The sequence below is a fragment of the Carlito syrichta genome, unplaced genomic scaffold (genome assembly GCF_000164805.1).
Source record: "Carlito syrichta isolate Samal-C Ts95f unplaced genomic scaffold, Tarsius_syrichta-2.0.1 Scaffold314033, whole genome shotgun sequence".
In the NCBI taxonomy this organism is placed as follows: Eukaryota; Metazoa; Chordata; class Mammalia; order Primates; family Tarsiidae; genus Carlito; species Carlito syrichta.
In genome coordinates, this window is record NW_007258129.1 from 144,243 (window position 1) to 157,960 (window position 13,718).

Genomic DNA, 13,718 nt, shown 5'->3' on the forward strand with positions numbered 1-13,718 from the left:
CAAACAAACAAAACAACAACAACAACAAACTAGGATGTGCAATCATACAGACACACAAGATGACCAACCTCCTTATGATGTACTATTCCTTTACACAAACATGAGGTCTTAGATCCCAAGTTGGAGGCTGTGCAGAGCTGGGCAGGGGAGGCACTGCAGATCTCTGCGTGGTCACAGGGCTCCAGATGATCTCTCATTCTACTACAGCCGGGTCCAGCTGGGGAAGGTAGAGTGCAAGACAGCCAGGTGCTGTAGGTCAGTGTGTCACATGAGGATTGGACTTCTTTTTCTTTCTTTGTTCTTAGGTCCCAAGCTGGAGGCTGCACAGAGCTGGGTGGATCTCATGGGGCAATGGAGGTCTCTGCCTGGCCTGCGAGCTCCGGCTGTTCTCTCCTCCTGCTGTGGCCAGGGGTGAGTCATGGGAGATGGAGTGCAAGACTGCTGGGCATTGCTGGTCAGTGTAGCACACAGGGTGGCTCGGGGTGGGGTGGTAGCACCAACAAGGGAGCCTGGAGCTCTACAGGGAGGGAACAGTGGACCTCCCTGGCTGGTGCAGGCTTGGGATGGGGCTGGGCACTGCAGTCAGGGAGGGAACCCGGACCTCCATGTGTGGTTCCAGCTTTGGGCTGGGCAATGTGCTTCAGCCAAGGAGGGGGCCCAGAGTTCCAAGGGGTGGGAGCCAAGGGCTTCCATGGGTGGCAACTTTGGGCTGGGTGGGGTCTTCAGTCAGTGATGGAGGCCAGAGCTGTAAGGGGCAGACAATGAGGGCCTCCAGGGGTAGCAGCGGTTTGAGGTGAGGCTGGGCGTTTCAGCCAGGGAGGGGTCCTAGAGCTCTGAGGGGCGGGCTCCAAGGGCTTCCGTGGGCAGTGGCTTTGGGCTGGGCAGAGTGCTCCACCCAAGGAGGGGGCCCAGAGCTCTGAAGAGTGGGCGTCAAGGGCCTCCACAGGTGACAGTGGCTTTGGGCCAGGTGGGGCGCTTCAGTCAGAGATAGAGCCCTTCAGTCAGGGATGGAGGCCAGAGCTCCGAGGGGCAGGCACCAAGGGCCTCTGTGGGCAGCGGCAGCATGAGCTTAAAAGAATAAAAATTATGCAACTTCTTCTCTCAGACACAATAAAATGAAGCTCGAAACTGACAACAGAAAGATAATTGTTTTTTTTAATCCAGCTTCGATGGGCAACATGATTGGTTCCATTTTTGCTATTGTGAATAGAGCTGCAACAAACATACGTGTGCAGGTATCTTTTTTGTAAAATGATTTGAGTTCCTCTGGTATATTCCCAATAGGGGAATTGCTGGGTCATATGGAAAGTCAATTTCTAGTTCTTTCAGAAATCGCCACACTGTCTTCCAAAAAGGTTACACTAGTTTACATTCCCACCAGCAGTGTAGAAGCCACCCCTTTTCTCTGCATCCTCACCAGCATCTGTTGTTGTTTATTTTATTAATGATGGCTATTCTTACTGGGGTTAGGTGGTATCTCAATGTGGTTTTGATTTGAATGGACTTTGCAGCAACTTGGATGAATTTAGAGTCGATCATACTCGGTGATCAATCACAGAGGCAAAGAACAGAGTACTATATGTTCTCACTCATAAGTGAACCTTGAACAACTATAATACCATAAGAAAGGCATTGACAGTAGTGGGAAACTCAGGGGAGGGAGGGGCATACCTCATTAACAAGGGTACCTGCATAATCAATGTTTGTATACCTAACACTGAATTGTACCCTATATCTTTATAATAATAAAAAAGAAAGATAATTGTAAAGTTCCAAAATAAATGGATTTTAAATAGCACACTTCTGAGTAACACATGGATTAAAGAAAAAAAGTCTTAAAATTTAAAAAAATACATTTTTAAATACATGAAAATGAAACACAATTTTTTCAAAATTTGTGGGATCTGTGAATTCATTGCTTAGCAGGATATTTATAGCACTGAATATATTAGAAAGAAGAATGATCTAAAATAAATAATCTAAATTTTCACATTAGGAAACTAGACAAAGGCGAAATGGGGACCAAAGGGAGGCCCAAACTTTACCTGTATGATGACCATTTGTATGCCTAATCCTGAATTGTACCCCACATTTTTAAAATAAGAAAAGGAAACCAGAGAAAAGGAGAATATATTAAATTAAAAGTTAATGGAAGAAAATAACTAATAAAAATTAAAGCAGAAATGAATGAAATTAAAAACCAAATCAATAGAGAAGACTAATGAAATCAAAAGTTGTTTTTTTTAAAGACCAAAAGTTTGATAAGCTACTATCCAGATTAACTAAGAAAAATAGAGATGATAGCAATTACTAATAGAAAAAAATATAGAGATAATCACTATAGATTCCTTAATATTAAAATTATAATAGAATAGCATAAACAATGCCATATTCACAAATTTGGTAACTTAGATGAAACAGATCAATTCTTTGACAGACACAATCTGCCAAATAATGAAATTGTTTCTTTTAACAAAAAGTAATAGGCTTACAAGAAAAGGAAAAATAGACTTATATCTATTAAAGATATTGAATCAGTAATAACCTTGCAAAACAGAAAGCACTAGTGCAGAATGGTTCACTAGAGAATTTTACCAAACATACAAGGAGAAATTGTACCAATTATCTACAATCTCTTTTAGAAGACAGACTGGAAAGAGATACTTCTTAACTCATTTTATAAGGCTAACGGTTCCCTAACACCAAAACCAGACAAAGACCTTATAAAGAAAGAAAAATTATAGACCAATGTCTCCTGTAAATATAGATGCAAAATTCTCAACAAAATATTAGCAAATTGAATCCAATAGTTCATACAAATAATTATTCAGCATGACCAGATAAATTTATCTCAAATATTCAAGGCTCATGCAACATTAACAAATGAATGCTATTTATTATATTAATGGGCTAAAGAAGAAAAATCACATGATTATATTAATAGATGCAGGAAAAAACTGACAAAATGTAACATCCATTCATGATAGAAATGCTTAAACTATCAAACTATGAATAGAGAGAAATTCTTTTTCCACTGGAAAAAGAACTTAGATGACCTTGAATATGACCATGACTTTTTAGATACAATACTAATGGTAAAAATCTAGAACACTGTCAATACCTTTGTTGGTGAGGATGTGGTACATTGGGAATTCTCATTCATTGCCAGTGTGAACACAAAATGGTACAGCCACTTTGAGTAAATTGGGTGGTTTCTTATAAAACTAAGCATACAGTCAAACAATCATGTTCCTTGGTATTCATTCAGGAAATGTGGAAATGAATATCAACACAAAAACCTGTACATGGATGTTTATGGCAACTTTCTTTATAGTTGCCAAAATTTGGAAACAACAGAAATGCTCTTAAGTAAGTAAGTGGATGTATCCAGGCAATGGAATATTATTCATCATTGAAGAGAAATGTATTATCAAGCCATGAAAATACATGGAGGAGACTTAAATGCATATTTCTTAGTAAAATAAGGCAATCTGAAAATGATACATAGTATATGATTTCAAAAATATGACATTCTGGAAAAGGCAAAATAATGGAGACAACAAAAAATATGAGTGGTTGCTAAGAGTTATGGGGTGAGAGGAATGCATAGGAAAAGATTTTTGGAGAAGCAAACTATTTTGTATGATACTGTAGTAGTGGTTATATGCCATTATTCATTTGCCAAACTTTACAGAATGAATAACATCCATAATGAACCCTCAAATAAACTATGGATGTTAGGTGATAATGATGTGTCAATGTATTAATAGGTCCATCAATTGTAACAAATGTCCCATCACTCTAGTATTAAAAGAGATGTTCAGCATAAATTCATTTAAGTGGAACTAGAAAGTAGGTGAAGGAGAATATCTGCAATAAGAACAATTTTTAAATTTTTTTAAATTTCATGGAGTCCTAGTGGCAGAATAAAAAATTCAAGAGAGCTCTTCAAAGTCCATTATACTTCTCTTTCCACCTAAACACCACTTATTTCTGACAAAAGTTGTGGGTGTAGGCTTTTTGTTGTTTGTATAAATTTAATTTCCTAACATAAGAACCAGCAATACCACATGTCCTCACTCGTAAGTGGACCTTGAACATTTATCATAACACTACAAGAAAGGGATTAGCAGTAGCAGGCCATTGCTGGGGTGGGGAGCATATAACATCACCAAGGGTACCTGATCCTAAATCAAGCAAAATGAGGACCAATGGGAGGCTCAAACTTCCCCTGTATGTTGATCACTTATGTACCTAATCCTGATTTGTAACCCATATCTTTAAAATAAAATATACATATATATGTAAATTTAATTTACTCCATTAATTTATCAAAGTGCAGTTTGCATAGAAAGTTGTAGAGATAGCTCATCAAAAGTCCAAGCAAAAAAATTTGAAAAAGATTTTACAAATAAAAATAATAAAATATTTTTGCCATCTTTGCCACAAGATCTGAAACTCAAGAGAGTAGAAAAATTAGAAAGGGATCATAATATTTTGACAACAGAGAGCCTTCTAACAGCTACCAGAATGAAATACACTAGAATGAACCATAAAATTTAGGCTTTTGTTTAAATTTCTAAAAAGGTATCTCCAGAAGTTCAATAAAAACATTATATTTTCTTAACACAATATATTTATAGACTTCTTTGCTTTCATGGTGACTAAGAAAGCATAATAAAAGAAAAATTTTGTAGCATAGTGCAATTTCAAGATAAATCTCTCTCTAAGGTTAAATGGAAGAATCTAGAACTCCCAAAAGTGATTTCCTGAGACTTTTCCAGACAACATGCCTGATAGATGAGTTTAGATTCAATGGAGATTCAGAAGAGCATTCAAATGCAAGCAGTGAATAAGGATTTCATTAATAATTCAACTAAATTCTGAACCCAGGCCAAAGGAAAACTCAGTAGAGTTTGAACTGCTTTCAGGAGATTGGCATGTAATATGAAATATTTTAACTAAATAACACTCCCTCACCGCTACCACCACCACCACCATCAATGTGACAAATTTAGAATAATGAGCTATTATTTTATGGCAATTCTGGGGTGAGTAGAGAGGGCATCTAACATTTTATGTAGTATTTTATTTCCCCCCAGGTTCTTTTCAAAGCCTTAATAACATTCACTCATTCAATATTTATAGAATGACAGTATTATAATGTAGAAAATACATTATAATAGTAGTGATAGTTAGACTTTATCTTTTTCCTTAGAAATTTCCAACAAATCAAGGTAAACAGATAACAAAAATGACTACCATAAAACAATGAAGCTCATGAACAAGATCATGAACAGTCATGAACAGAGAGAAAGGATTAAAAAATAACATATGTATATGAAAGAATATCCCAAATAAGTTGGGATAGGATATAAACAATTGCAAAGTTTGGAGATTTAAGACAGCAAGGGGATAATATGTTTCTTCATTGAATACTAAGGTTAAGGAACAGATGAATCTTATAAAAAGAGTGTAGCTGAAGGCTAAGGAGCAATTTTGAGACTCTCATATCAAATGACCATAAAATAACACAAAATATGAAGCTACTTACTGAAAGTAATACAATAGGAAATTAGATGTTTAGAGGAACATAGGAATGATTTTAAACTGTACACAATGAAATCTATAGACAATGGAAACGTGGACCAAAAGAAAAAAAAAAAAGAATCCATGACATGTGAACAACATAATTACTAAGTAGAATGAAAGACACAACTTGAGAATTTTGACTACATAATGGAAAACAATCAAATTAGTATACAACTAGTCAAGGAGTTAAAATAGATGCCATAAATTTTAGGTTTTTACTAGTACTAAGGACTAGAAAAGTCAGAAACTTAAAATTTGCCAAAAAATAAAATAATTAGGAGCAGTAATGAGGGTATTATCAAAATGACTGACTAGAATTCATCCTGGGAGAGAAGGGGTTGAATGGGAGAGAAGAGTTAAATATTTATAATATTTATGTATATACATATATATATATATATACATACACTATATATAGAAAAAATATATTATATAAATATATACTATATAATTTATATATTTTTTAACATATTATATATAAATATAAAATAGCCTAAGAAACCAGGGTGAGGTTAAGTGACTAGAGATCATAATCAAGACAGAAGCAGGTGTAGTTGTAAAAAGTCTGGAAAGAAATAAGAATAAAGGCATTTATACTGCAAAGAAGAGAATTGCAGATCAATGGTAATTGATCTGTTTCAAATGTAGAGTTTTTATTAAGTAGTTTCCTAAAATGAGGATAATGAAGCTTGCATGGCAAAGATAATCAAATGTGTTTATGTTTAAATCATTGAGGGTAACAGAGGCCAGGACTGAAAGTATTATGAAGAACACATCACTGGATTCACTGAAGATTGTGAAGAGCTTTCACAGAGGTCAACAGCCATTTGTAAACTTCTTACCTTTATGACACAAGGAATCCATTCATAATTTTACAAATATATATTGTCTGTTCTTTTCCTGGCACACTTTCAGTAGTAAACAAACATATATGAAGTCCCCTCTCTTAAAAAACATACATTCTAATTGGAGAGACAGAAAATAGACAAATAATCAGATAAAATAATATATCAGATCGTGGTAAGTGATATAAAGAAAAATAAAGCAGGGTTGTTATATTGTGATATTAGATAAGCTTAGGGAAAGACTCAAGTAGAGGATAATATTTGACACTGGAGCTGAGACATGATGGAAGAAAGACAGGTTAACGTCTGTAAGAAGGGCCTTTCAAACAATGAGGAAAGTAAGTCATAAATCCTGGGGCAGAAATATGATTGGGAAATATGAAGGACAAAAAGAAGAAAATGAGGCACATACACAGAGAACCCAGGGCATGGGAGGCCAAACTAGAGACTGAAGTAAGAAAAAAAGCAGGAGGAAAAATATATTGAGCTTTTTAGGCCAACATAATGAGTGAAATGGAAATCTGGCAACCTAAATAGTAGACTGTGGGAAGGGAAAGAATGAAACTAGTAAGAACAATTGGGAAAGTAATTCAGTAAATTGCTGAGCAATTTTAGTAGCTTAGGCATGATGAAGATGATGAAAAGTGGTTGCAAACTTTTCAAATAAAGAGGAGGAATTAGATGTGGATGTTTCAGGGGAGAGAGAGAGAGATAGAGAGAGAGAGAGAGAGAGAGAGAGAGAGAGAGAGAGAGTTAATGTTGACTTGAAGGTTTTTGGCTCAAACAACTGGAACAATGTAATTGCTACTGAGTTAGAAAATACTGGGGAGCAAATTCCGAGAGACCAGAGGTGCAAACAATTTTTTTTTTAATTAAAAAAAGAAAGAAAATACTGGGAGATGGGCATGTTTGAGGGTGAAAAAAATCAGTAATTCATTTTTAGTCATGTTAAGTTTGAGATGTGACCAAAATGGCCCTAAAATTCCCCTCAGCTTGACTTAATTTTAGACAACTTTCTTCCTGACTATAGGTTTATTACATTATTTTAAAAGGAGGGTTAACTTTAAATTGCAAGAGGAAACTTTCTGTCTTTTTGAGATGTAAATCTTTTACAACCCAGAAATATCTTTCTCAAGGTATGACAAGCAGTTCCTTTAAAATATAATCATTAAGAAAGATAGTGCTTCTGGGTTCATTGTGTTATTTCAAATGACAGGATTTTGTTCATTTGTGTGGCTGTGTATATATACCAATTTGTTTTTATTGCTTTCATCCCTTTATGGATACTTATGTTGATTCCATATCTTGGCTATTTTATTTTATTTTATCTTTCATTTATTTATTTTTTTTTGAGTTGGAGTCTCACTCTGTTGTCCAGGCTGGAGTGCAGTGGCATGCTCTCAGCCACCCTAGTGTCAACTGGCTGGGCTCCAGCAATCCTTCCATCTCAGTTTTCCAAGCAGCTGGAATTACAGGTGTGCTCTGCCATTCTGGCTTATTTTTTTATTTTATTGTAGAGATGAGGTCTCACCAAGTTGCCCAGGCTGATCTCGAACCTCTGAGCTCAGGTAATCCTCTCGCCTCAGCCTCCTGAAGTAGTGGGATTACAGGCTTGGCTATTTAAAATAGTGCTGCAATAAACATGGGAGTGCAAATACCTCTTTGATATATTGGTTTCCTTTCCTTTGTATATACACCTAGCAGTAGGATTGTTGGATCATATAGCAGTTCTATTTTTAATTTTTTGTAGAACTTATACACTGCTCTTTATAATGGTTGTACTAACTTACATTTCTACCAACAGTGTATGAGCTCTCTTTCTCCACAACCTTGACAGCATTTGTTATTTTTTGTCTTTTAATATTAAGTGAACTAAACCAAGCATACAATAACAAATATCACATAATCTCACTTACATGTAGAATCTAAAATAGTTGATCTCATCTAAGTAGAGAATAAAATTGTGGTTACCAGAGGTTGGTAAGAATAACAGGCAATAGGAAGATGTACACTATACATCATACAATGGGTTGTTCAACGGATGCAAAGTTATAGTCAGATGTTCTGATGTTCTATTGCACAGTAAGGTGACTATGGTCAAAAAGAAGGCATTGTATACTTCAACATAGCTAGAAGAGAGGATTTTGAATGTTCTTACCAGAATAAAGTGACAAGTATTGGAGGTGATGTATATGCTAATTATCCTGATTTGCTTATTACACAGTACATCTGTATGCCTTGAAACCTCACATTACACCCCATACATTTACTCCACAAAAGTGTACAATTGTTATACATCAAATCAAAACAAAACAAAGCTTTAATAGAACAAAGAAAAAAAAAGAAAGAACCTCAAGTAGGAGTCTAATCTTAACAAACACTATTAGCCAAGACTGATAGCTGAATCTTTTTTCCCTTCATCTCAATCTTCTAGTGCTTTTCCACTAACTCACCTCATGCTTAAAATTCTCCCGCCTTTTGTTTCAACTGAGTTAAGTTCAATCTCTCTCCCCTATTGCAGTAGTTTTGATAAAGTCTTCCTTTAATTGATCTGGTGCTATTTTTTAGATGCATAATATATATCTAAATAGAGATATCAAGAAATGATGAGATGAGTCTATAGTTCCAGGGAGATGTTCAGGCTAGAAATATAAATTTATGAATTTTCAGGGTAGTGGTAGTATTTAAAGCTACAGAACACAAAGAGACAATCTGGGTTAGAAGGCTGAGTCCTACAATATTTCAATGTTTATAGATATGGGAAATATAGAGGAATTGTCAAAGGACAGTGAAAAGGAGCAGCTAGTAATGCATGTAGAAAACCAGGGTACTATAAAAGTCAAGCAAATGAATTGTTTAGAGTAATAATAATCACGTGTGTGAAATGAAACTATTTGGTCAAGTTGGATGCCTGATAAATGACCATTAGATTATCTAATACAGAGGTCTTTTATGCCCTTGTCAAGAGCAGCTCCTGGAATGGCAGGTGAAGCTTGAACAGAATGGGTTCATGAGAGCATGGGAGAAGGGGACACTGTGACTACAAAACCTGTTTTTCTACAAAGGAGAGAAGCAAGGCAGGAAATATATGAAGGGACATAGATAAGGGAAGATTTCCTTAAGATAGTATATATTTATATATTAATAGAAATAAACCATTAGTGAAAAAAATGATGATGCAAGAGACAAAGTACACTATAGCAAGAGCAATGGCCTTGTATATCCTGAAGTGGATGGGTTCAGCACTTAAATAGATGAGTTGAACCTGACATCCAGGCAAGGCATATAGTTATTAATGTTAGTAGATATGGTGGTGGAAACATATACTCCTTTAGTTATTTCTACTTTCTCCATGAAATAAGAAGCAAGCTCATTACCTGAAAGGGAGATAACAGGGAGGGGAAAGTGGTGAAAATTTGAAAGGAGAAAATAATATTTTCTCAAGAGACTGTGTAAGTGAAAATGAAAAGGAATGACAGGACAAAACTAAGGTCCACTTAATGAGAGTGGTTATGATATTTAATGTAGCACAGGCAACTTGTTATGTGTTTTGCTACATATAAGATCAACTGATAGATTTCAGGAACAAGATAGGAAAAAAGTTGGATCTTACCAGGATTAAGGTTGGTCATGTGGCAATGATAGAATAAATATTTTACTATTAGACCATGGACACTAAAGCTAAGAAAGGTAAACAGAAAAGTGAGGACTTGAGTGAGATCCAGGGTCATAAATTGCTAGCAGAGACAACTGATTAGAAGTGGTGTTTGTTGTTAATTTGTTTTGGTCTCTGTATTTTTATAGAGAGGCAAAGACTTTTGGAAATCAGAGTACTCAGAAGTGGATGGAAGAATAGGAGGTCATGGTCAAAGAAGAGATACTTTTGATGGGGAAATTAAAATTGGGATCTTTAGGGTGAATAACTTTTTTTGACAGAGAAGTTTATCATGAGAAAGGTAAAATTGTCAATGATGAAGTTTGGCCTGACCATGGATGAGGTGGGTCAGAGGGAAGATCACTGGTGATGTGGTCTAGGAAGAGAGAGGCCATGTATTGGGAGAAACTTATATGTGGATATTGGAGTCACTGAGAAATATGAGAGGAATAGTTAGGTAAAAGGGGCAGCTGGGAACTGAAATCTTCAGGGAATTACCAGGAGCAATCAGAGGACTGTAAATGACTGAATCAAAGAGTGTTACTAGGCAGAAAATGTATTGGATAGCATGACCTTCAAAACAATGGAGGGTTTTAGAAAAAGGAGAGAGATTGTCCCATGTGAAAAGCAATGAGTAGGAAGAAACTCATCCTGTTTCCAGACACACAAGTACAAGACGTATGAAAGATACATCGGCAGACATTTCTTCTGATGAGTAACAGATGACTTGGAACAGGGAGTGGTGTTACAGCTCAGTATATGAACTTACTTAATGTCTGTGAAATGTTAAAATTTAACATGGCACTTTTAAAATTAGTAAAGATGTGAAACATGTAAGGAACTTGTCTTAAGATGCAGATGCTCCTTAGTCAGGTGATCAAGGTGAACACCCTAAGGGACAAGTCTTAAAGATCATGTCCCATTGCTAGAACATGGTGATTATCATATCTGACCTCAGTAGTCTTTCTTCCAAAACCCCGAACCTCACTCCAATCATAAGAAAAACATTAAACAAAATCCCAATTGAGAGACACTACAAAATATCTGACCAGGGCTTCTCAAAACTGTTAAGGTCGTGAAAAACAAAAAACATCTCAGAAACTGTCATAGCCAAGATGCTAAAGGAGACATAATGACTAAATGCAATATGGTATCGTGGATGGGATTCTGAAACAGAAAAAGAATGTAAGGAAGTGAGGGAAAAAAATAATGAAGGAATTTAGAATAAAATATTAGGTTTAGTTAATGTATCAATACTGGCTCATTAGTTGTGACAAATGTACCCTGGCAATGTAAAGCGTTCACAGGGGAGAAGGCAGTATCCAGGGTATGCAGAGATTCTGAGTATAATCTTTAGAACTTCTCTGTAAATCTAAAAATATTTTTTAAAAAGTTTATTATTTTAAAACAAGGATTAATTTAATTTAATAAACAAATACAAGTTATTGATTCACTCTTTTCAACTTGACAGTCTACCTGTGGTATAATGGTCAGGTAAAAACAGACATCTTTACAACTTGCTGGTACCAAGTTAACAACAACAACCATTTCACAGAAAGGAAAGAAACAATATGAAAATATCTCAGGAAATATACTAATGAGCAAAAATGCATGGGGAAAGAAGAATGTGCAGATTGAATTTTACTGAAGAAACCAAGAAGAAATTGGTCTATATATTAAAATATGCATCTTGAAAAGTCAACTGTGAAGATTTTAGATTAGGAATCTATGTAATTCGAATCTCCCCTACTTCCTGAATAAAAATTACATCTTGCAGTATTTGTTTATACTTCATGGCTCAGAGACCTACCTAATTTGGCTCCATTCCTTACTTACTCTAGCCTTTACATAAATGAGTCTGAAAAATATGGGGATACAGCATAAGAAGAAAAATAATCCACATAATATTCCCCTTTCTGTGGCTACTTTGGACCTGGGTTTGTTACTACAAAATTCCTGAAGAAAATTTAAATGTAAGTCTGTGGTTTTGCTGAATCAAGTCCCCCACTTAATACTTACAGAATACCCACTGTTTGAGTTAACAGCATTGTTGGTGGTACCTACATGGAAGGGTAGCCAAACAAAGTCTGTATGTCTCAAAATCAGTGTTAAATTAGTCTTAGAGTTGACAGGGAAAAAAGGGGAGTCTAAAATCATAAGAATTACAGACATGTTTAGGACCCTTGTCTTTCTGGATCCATGCTGCCTTCAGGGTCTTCATTATAAATGTTCTCTGCCACCTGCCATGATATTGTCTTCTGATACAGAACAAATCACTCAAGGTTTGCTGGAATTCCAGGAGAAATCAGTTATCTTGGCAGTGTGACCACCATGAATAAACAACAACTCTGGTGGCCCATCTTCTGCATCTTCTACTTAAGTCCCAGACATTCAGTCTGTGATCAGTACCACTGGAAGCCAAAATAGTCTCACTGTGAGGCGACCACTGAACCGGAAATATTTCTCCCTAATGTAATTCAAAGGAATGCAACTTAAGTTTCAGATTTCTCAGATCCCACAAGACCACGGTCTTATCAGCTGATCTTGTGACAAGAATCAACTCACTAGAAGGACTGAAAGAGAGGCAACTTCACTTCAGCAGTGTGAGCATCAACTGAGTGACTTGGTTTGGAAGTATTGTTTGAACAAGTATCCCAAATCATAAGCTTCTGATCATTAGCAACTGACCCAAACAGAAATTCATGGAGCAGATGCCAGGAAATATCTTCTACAACTACTGTGGCTTTGTTAAGCTTTAGTCTTTGCATTCACCACTTTTTCTTCCTTTGGAACGGCACTGATGTCCCATAGACAGATGGTATGGTCATCTGAATCACTAAGTAAGTAAGTGCCCACTGAGATTTGGGTTCCAAGAAAGTCCAAGGTCTTCCTTCTAATGTCCACAAATATGTAAGTTGGGTTGCACTCTCCAGAAGGGTCTGGTTTGGAAGGATGTTTTGTATAGTCCAAAATAAGAACATAGCTGGATGGAGTATTTGTTGCAATGATACAAAGACTCTGGGACATAAACGGACTCTGCTTACTTCTCCTTCATGGTTGATCTTGATTTCTATTTCTGTTTTTCCACTAACAGAACCCAAACATTCCAAATTCTCCTTTTTCACTGTCATAGTGTGATGCATGAAACTGAGCATCATCATTAGGAAGCTGCACACTGGCTATCACAAGACGGTTTTTATCATCTGACATGTGTGTCCCCAGTGTAAGTCATTAAATGCTAAAATCTTTCCCTTCTGGTCTAGTTATGTCTGGAAGCCACTGTGTGGTTTGTTGGGTCACTCTAGGGCATGGGTCATCAGCAAATCATAAAGAAATGGGGCTTTCTTATTCTATATTTTGTACTCCTCGTTGATCGCATATTCTTCCACTGCATCATCAAAGGCTGCTTTCTTGTCGGCCATGGCTGGCAGGCGAGCAGGGGGAATCTCAGGGTAGAGTTTGTGGAAGAGGAGAGGAGGGGAGGCCGTGGACTCCCCCTCCTCGAAAAGTCTATTTTTATAAATGCAGATGTTTTGATGGTTGGGTGCATAAACCAGATTTTTTTAAAATGGAGGCATAATTTTCCTAGAAATGTTACTATATATTTTATTCATTCAGTTTTTGTG

The 13,718-nt window shown here is 36.2% G+C and overlaps 1 pseudogene; it reads right to left on the bottom strand.

Annotated features, from left to right (window-relative positions):
* Positions 1-12,266: 12,266 nt before the first annotated feature.
* On the bottom strand, positions 12,267-13,514 carry LOC103273430 (annotated as a pseudogene).
* Between the last annotated feature and the right edge of the window lie 204 nt (positions 13,515-13,718).